Source organism: Solanum tuberosum, unplaced genomic scaffold, assembly GCF_000226075.1.
Source record: "Solanum tuberosum cultivar DM 1-3 516 R44 unplaced genomic scaffold, SolTub_3.0 scf00282, whole genome shotgun sequence".
In the NCBI taxonomy this organism is placed as follows: domain Eukaryota; kingdom Viridiplantae; phylum Streptophyta; class Magnoliopsida; order Solanales; family Solanaceae; genus Solanum; species Solanum tuberosum.
In genome coordinates this window covers 224,720-232,816 of record NW_006239209.1, presented here as the reverse complement: position 1 = coordinate 232,816, position 8,097 = coordinate 224,720, and the positions used below count along the sequence as shown (strand labels likewise).

Below are 8,097 nucleotides of genomic sequence, written 5' to 3'. Positions count from 1 at the left end.
TGTATCATCACATAGCTCATAGTGATGGTTGTCGATTAGAGAATCTCCTACAAAGTTATTTTGTATTTTTATATACAACAGAGTTATTTTGTATTCTTGCATACACTGAGTTATATTGTATTTTCTAATACATTGAGTTATTGTCTATTGTTTTAAAAGCTTTTCTTCATAATGCATCTTTACTACTGCTTTATATTGAAATGAGTTGAGTAAGTTTGAGTATCCCTGAGTTGAGTTGAGAAGAGGTAATTTGTTTCTTCAGTTCCAGAAAAGCTTATGTCTTGTTTAGATTTCCCTTGCGTGCTCGTACATTCTATGTACTGACACCATTTGGTCTGCATCTTTCATGATGCAGATACAGGTAACCAGGATCATCAACCAGCGCTTCGTTGATTCAGTCGAGTTCCAAAGTTGTTTGGTGAGCCTCCTTGCTTTCGGAGGATCCCTTCTTTATGTTTTATCATTTCTGTTTTGTTAGGATGATCGGGGGTCTTGTCCCGACATCCCTCATAGTATTAGAGGCTTCATAGATAGACAGTATTTCATGAGTCTTTTCATTTTATGTTGTTTATGTTGAGACTTGAGTTGCCTCTTTGGCTAGTTGAATGTTTATTTCTAAAATATTCTGAGTTTATCTTTTGAGACAGTTGAGTAAAGTTTTTCTTTTAAGTTCATCTTATTTATGAATAAGTCTTCTGCTAAGAGTTAAGTCAGGCCAAGGGTTCGCTTGGGGCCAACAATGGTTCTCGAGTGTCAATCGCGTCCAGGGTGTAGGCTCGGGGCGTGACAACACGGGGTCTATCTTATCTTCACCATGATTCATGACTAATGATCATTCATAGAGATTTAAAAACCAGTAACATTTTATTAGATGAGGAGATGAACTCGAAAATTTCAGATTTTGGCTTGGCAAGGATTGTTGAAGGAAAAGTAACAGAAGCAAATAGAAAGAAAGAAGTGGGGACCTAGTAAGTATAATATTCCTTCCTGTCAATAATTTCTTACAAAAGGAGCTTCGGATAAAATCTTACATATACTCAAATGTTTTGTATTCACCTGGTGAAATCTAGTGGCTGTATGTCTCCTGAATATGCACTGGATGGATTGTTTTCCATTAAATCAGATGTATTCAGTTTCGGAGTAGTCGTACTTGAGATAATCAGTGGAAGAAGGAATACAGGATTTTATCAGTCGGAAGAAGCCTTAAATTTGTTGGGCTATGTAAGTGAAGAAACTTCCCCTGACTTAATTATTATATCTTCTTCTTAGCTTTGTCTCTCTGATAGAAAAATTATCACAGGCATGGAAATTGTGGAAGAGAAAAAAGCCGAGACACAATTAATAGAGAAGTCATTACTTGAATCATGCAACAGAAGTGAAGCAATAAAGTGCATAAATATTGCGCTCCTGTGTGTACAAGATGATCCAAATCATCGTCCTAATATGTCAGATGTCATTGTAATGCTGGGAGGGGAAGGTACTAACCTTCCAACACCCAATAGACCAGCTTTTGTAATAAGGACGCATGCTTCTAGCACATCTTCTTCTTCCTCCGATAAGAAATACATTGTATCAAACAATCAGACGACAATTACAGTTGAAGAAGGACGTTAGCAGGAATAGTGAAGCCAATTAATTCACATGGAAAGGGCTAGGGGTGAGATTAGGACATAAAGATGAGCCATATTGTACTGTTTCATCCCTAGTTGACCTCTACTTTGGTCCTAAAAGAGTCTAGTGATAATTTTGCGTTGGTACTTGGTCAATGTCCTCTTCTCTATAATAGCAAGGACAAAAGGTGGAAATGTTGAATGTTTGTACTCAAAAACAAAAATATTTTTTCTTTAGAATGTAGTAGGCATTAGTAATCCAAGTACTCGAGTAATTCGATTATTCCTGATGCTTTCAAATGTATAATATTTCAAACTTTTTCTTTCTTAACTCAATATGTTATTGGCCCAACCACCTCCCTTAAAAGAAAGAAAAAATTGTCCAAAATATGCAGGAGAAAAAGCACTGAGGAAAGAAACAAAGAAAGGAGTTGCAATTAAAGGACAAAACTCCAAAACAAATGTCTGAAGTATTAATCAACAGAAAGTTCAAAAAAGAAAAGGATAGACATGGTTGATTCACTATTGCATATGCTTTTTAACAAACTGTGTTTATTTAAAGCCACATTGTTGAAACTTGTATTACTAACTTTTTCTGCAGTCCTGTTTGCCCAGTATGTGTAACAGATATAAAGTTTCTTCCCATTATATGCAATGAAATTTAACCTCTTTCGTTCAAGTGACAAAGGGTCTTGTAGAGAAAAACATAACATGGGGTAATAAAAGTAACAAGGTAATGTAAAACAACCAAGGAGGAGTCACCTTTAATGTTAAAACAAGTTATTCTTTGTTACACTAACTCTTCAAAAGTAATGAAATCCAGTAGCTAAAAGATGTTGATGGGTATGTACACAAACAGTCTACCGAAATAGAACAGTTTCAAACCAGTGTCTCAGAATCATTTCCAGTCTTCATTTCGATAGAAACTAAATTTTCTTCCAATTACATTTAATTAAAGACCTAAGAAATAGCATAAGTACATCTTGATCGACACAACCAGACAATGGACATAAACAAGAGCACACAACCCTTACATTTACAAATATCTAGTTTTGCCTAATCTTCTATTTTATATCTTGATTATCGTTAAAACAGATACTTATTTGTTACTTAGCTTGTGAATGCAATAACATAATGTTCACAGATAAGAAAGAAAAAAAAGAAGCAATAACATAATGTTCACTAGGCTTTTACTCAAGCATTCAACCAGTTGCTCGGAGAATCATATCCAGTCATTTCAATAGACTCTACACAACAATAATTGCTCGCCTGAATCCCAAGTAAGTAGTGATTTGAATAAATTCTACAACAACAAGAGTTGGAGCACTTACAGTTGAAGAAGCTCAGAGCAGACCGATCGGACCAATAATTTTGAAGAGTTCATTTTCAATCCTGCTAGCTGTAGGGTATATCCCAGTCTACCAATACATACAAAATTGATCAATCTACAAATAACGACTTGAATTCGGATTGGAGGCTCTCCACAAACAAATGGATATCCCTACCATACCAAAACTTGCAATTGGATGAAACCAAGCTATTTGGTGATGGAAAGTAGCTCATTTCAATGGCAAATTTTATGTTTCCCATTCTAATTTTTTGAATGGACTGAAATGTCCAGGAAGGCAACTCGAGGGATGTGCGGAACTAGACTCTGTCGAATGGACGGGTTTGGATTGAATTTCAATGGTTAAACTGGGTTGAGTTAATGATACAAGGGTTAAAAATACACCTAAACTATTTCTTTTTTTGAGTTTTATATCTAAACTATTGAGAGTGTGAATTTCCTACATAAACAATCAATTATTAGTTTAAGAAATAATGCATTCTCTTTTTTATTTGAAAATTTTTTCACATGACATTCCACATAGATAAATATTTCATCTTAACAAAAATTAAATAATAAACTATTAAAACTAAAGACTAAAGTATTACTATCCCAAAACAATGATTTTTTAAAAAATAAAATTTATAAAATATTTTTTTTAAAATCATATTTCCCCCTCCCCCCTCAACAAAAAAAAACCATTCATTCCCTAAAAAAAATTGATATTATTTTATTTTAAAAAAATAAAAATTCTACCCCACCCTGTTTAAATCTCCACTCCTATTTTTTTTTTACATTTTTCTTGTTTTGTGTTAGATATGTACATATATTTTTAGGAATTTTTTTCTACTTGTGTATCGAATATAAAATAAATAAAAAATTTATTTTAAAAAAAGTCTTGCGACGGCAAGTAAAAAATATTTTCGATATTTATATATCTAACACAATAAGAGAGAAAAAAAAAATTGAAGCAGAGAGTTAGGTAAAGTGTGTGATTTTTCTTTTAAAAAAAAATAAAAAATATATAAATTAATATTTGAAGAGGAGGGGAGATGAATAAAAAAAAATTAAATACTTTTATAAAAGAAATTTAAACAAAAACAAAACTAAAGAAATGGGCGGGCGGGGGGATATAGTGATAGGACGTGATGGAATGGGTAAGAAAAATATTTTACATTTTAAAAGTTTATAAAAAAAATATTTTAATAATTTTTAATCTTTAATTTTAATTAATAGTAATAATTTATTTAATTTTTGTTAAGGTGAACTGTTTTGTCCACGTGGAGTGTGATGTGGTAATTTTTTTTAAATAAAAGAGAGTGTATTACACACACCATGATGAGAGTGTTATAAAAGATAGAGGTGTGTTTCTCAAACTAATAAGTGATAGTTTAGATATAAAACTCACACTCTCAATATATTTAGGTATGAAATTCAAAAAAAAAAAGAATAGTTTAGGTGTGTATTGACACTTTTGGGTTGAAATGTGCTAAAATATGGGTCATAACTCAACTCGCTCAATTCATATTATATTTTGATGTCTTTATTTCTTTTTTCTATTTTTTTAATAGCTAATAAAATTATTGTTTTCATTATTATGGCTATATATAACATATTATATAAAAAATATTTTTTTATCACAAAATTTTTCATGAGTTAATTTGGACGGCATAACAATCCAATTTTTATTGGGCTGAAATAGATTGACCTAATAAATAAGTAAGTCAATAACTCACTCAAACTTAAATGGATTAATGAGCAAGTTAAGCGAATTGAGTTTGATTTTACAACATCTACACACAACTATGGTGTAACAAATTGAAATCCATGAAAAAACAGTATTCATTCAGTAAAAGAGGGCTTATCAGTTTTTCCTATATTCCCACAAGCGATGTCGTGTTAACAAGATTGGAGGTCTAAAGTGAATTTTAATTGAGAGGGCTTAATTTTTTTTCTTCTTGTATAGACATATATAAATTGATTAACAATAACATACTTAGTAATTCTACGAGTGAGATTTGAAAAGGTAAAATATACGCAAACCTTATAAAGTAAGAATATAAACAACGCAAATTCTCAATGAAAAATATAATATTAAGTTAGAATAACAAAGTTTTCCCAAGAATTTGAGAAATTGATATAATGATATCGAATTAATGTTGCAAAGGATTTTATAAGTTGATATAATGATATTGAAATAATGTTGACTTTGCAAAGCGAAGGCATCCGTGCAGGTAGAAAAGGGCGGAGGTCAAGCTATGGGCACAAGGAGGTAAGGTATAGTAAGTTACTTCTTCGTCTTTTGCTTGTCATTGGATTGGAAGCCGCAAGCGATGCCTTCTTGCTTGTGTAGTTGGCCTTGCCTGCTTAGTGCGGAAGTGCGTAAAGTAGGCTCATTCTTTGGTTTATAAAGATCTTGTAGTAGCCGAAGGTAGTCCGCTTGTTAGATTGAATTTCATCTTATATAACAACACAACCGGGGCCTTATTAATTTAGAGACTTTATCAATAGTATAAGTGGACCTCTCAAAGGTATAAGTAGACATTAGTCTTGCTGGTTCGGGCGGTAAGGCCCTGGGTAAGCTCGGGTTAGCCTGTCAGGGTGAATGCAGGTAGTGGATGTAGCTTTTCTTCTGAAGCGTCTTAGTTCGTAGCTGCCGAAGTGTAGCATTGAGGTGAGGAGCGCGCTGGCGCTTGAAATAGACATCAAAAACTAAGTTTGATTTTTTTTTTATAGACAGAGGACTATAGATTTTACGTAATGTAATATGTACAATCGTTTGAGAAACTTCAAATTATTGAATAAAAAGATAATAAAATAGTGGAATGGAAATGAAAAAAATAAATATGAAAATAATAATGTGAGGTCATGTTAATTGACAGGATAAAAATAAGGCAACAAAATAGATAGTCACGTACGAAATGATACTAAAATTACCTAAACACTATTGCATTTCTCTTTTCAAATTTAATCGAGATTTTTAACAATTTATATATAGAACACATCCTTAGAAAAAACTAAAGCACCAATTTATTACTTTAGTGGTCTTATAATTGAACGGAACATGCACATAAGCCATTATTTTTTGTTACAAATATCACAATATTCAACTGCTAATAACTAAATCTAATGAGTTGAGCTAAGACGTGCGTTCTTAACCTCATATATCCAAATTTAACTGAATCATTTTTTCTTGATAAACATTATCGTAAGATACTATATTGATAAATCGCAAATCTCCATATTTCATTTATAATTAAATGTTTGCGATTACAAACTTTCAAATACACACAATTTTATTCTGATAAGAAAAACCATAAGAGTTCCATGCCATGGCATACAATTTTAAATGTGACAGACACGAAAACCCCCACCCATCCCTCAAACATCTGTGGCCACAACCTGAGTTAGCACACTCACCGTCAGATCCACAAGGAGGTGGGTCGATACATACACCAATTTATTTTGAACCAACATGTTGTCGATCTGCAAAAATAAAAAAAATAAAAATTGAGTCACTTGTTATTTAATTGTTAAAAAGAAAATGAACTAAAGAAAATCATGTTCTAATATTTGATATATAGACTAAAAAAATAAAAGAACTAATTATGTTATTTATGGATTCACGTGAATTCAGTAGTTTTGATCTAGATTTTATATATAATTTAAAATCTTACTAGATATTATAAGTATTTGATTATGAACCTAATTGTGAAGTTGTTATAAAAATTCATAAACTTAAAATTTTAAAACTGATTAAATATATACGAATTTGGGAATAAAATAATTTAAAGATAATATTGATCTGATCATACCATATCGAGTTACAGACACTTGAAACACACCATCAAGTGCTTCTGAGTTTGCCTCCGGAAGTTGCATGACTTTTAACTCATCATTTAACTTGACCTCCTCGTTTGCCGTAAGAAGTTGGAAAACTGCATATTGGAGAGCAACACGCGTGTTTTAATTTATGTAGCATAGTTTAATTAGATATGAAATTGAAAAGAGAAAGAAAAAACTTTATGAATTTGTAGTGTTAAACTTGTGATGAAATTTTCTAAAAACAAAGGAGAAGTTTGAAATTAAACTATTTTTGTAAAAAAAATCATTTTTTAAGTGGACTAATAAGTAATACTTCATAAGTTTAATGAAAAGAATTACTTACAGCATGCAAAAAGTAAATAAGCAACAATACAAGCCAGCTTTGTTGAAGAAATCTTGCTATCCATTTTGCTATACTATGTTGCTAGATATTGGAGTTGTGTCTATCTCATTGAGAACTAGAGAAATTTATAGGGATAACAAACCTGGTTTTGTGCAAGTTGCTTTATTTTAGGGATAACGATCTGAAAAATATCCCAATTTTGGTCGAATTTGCTGTTGCGATACTAAACTTTCATGATGACCTATTACCTCCCTAGACTATTTAATAGTGTATTTTTTACCCCCTGAACTATTTAATAGTATATTTTAAAGATATATATGTGCCCACGTGGACACATTACTATTTATAATTTTACATTATTTTTTATGTCCACGTGGACAAATATATATGTTTAAAATACAATATTAAATAGTCTAGGGAGGTAATAGGTCCTCATGAAAGTTTAGTATCGCAACAACAAATTCGACCAAAGTTGNNNGTATTAAATAGTCTAGGGAGGTAATAGGTCCTCATGAAAGTTTAGTATCACAACAACAAATTCGACCAAAGTTGAGGTATTTTTTAAACCCTTATCCCTTTATTTTACTTATTTTCTTTCTCAATTTATATGATTTACTTTCTTTTTTTAGTCAGGTTAAAAAAAAAGACACATTTCTATATTAAATACTCCCTCCATTTCATATTAATTGAATTGTTGAGGTGTTTCACGCCTTTTAAGAAAAAAGATTAAGACATAAATTAGGCTTAACTTTCTATTTTTACCCTTATTAATTATTATCAAAATTATGATTAAAATAACTAAACATTAATTAATAACTAATTCCAATACTAACTAATGAAGGGTAAAATTGGAAAAACATTCTAAAAGTAGTCTTGAAAATTGAACAATTAAGTTAATTTGAAAAATGAAAAATGTCTCAACAATTCAATTAATATGAAATGGAGGGAGTAATAATTTAACTTTAAAATGTTCATTAATCATTAATGAAATG

General features: G+C 31.1%; 1 long non-coding RNA gene across 1 annotated transcript; it reads right to left on the bottom strand.

Moving 5' to 3' along the window:
- Positions 1 to 6,211: 6,211 nt before the first annotated feature.
- LOC107062946 (uncharacterized) lies at positions 6,212 to 7,191 on the bottom strand. The gene is made up of 3 exons (XR_001474970.1): positions 7,106 to 7,191; positions 6,753 to 6,875; positions 6,212 to 6,423 (listed from the first exon to the last, which is right to left on the bottom strand). It is a non-coding gene; the product is annotated as an uncharacterized lncRNA (long non-coding RNA).
- Positions 7,192 to 8,097: the final 906 nt, after the last annotated feature.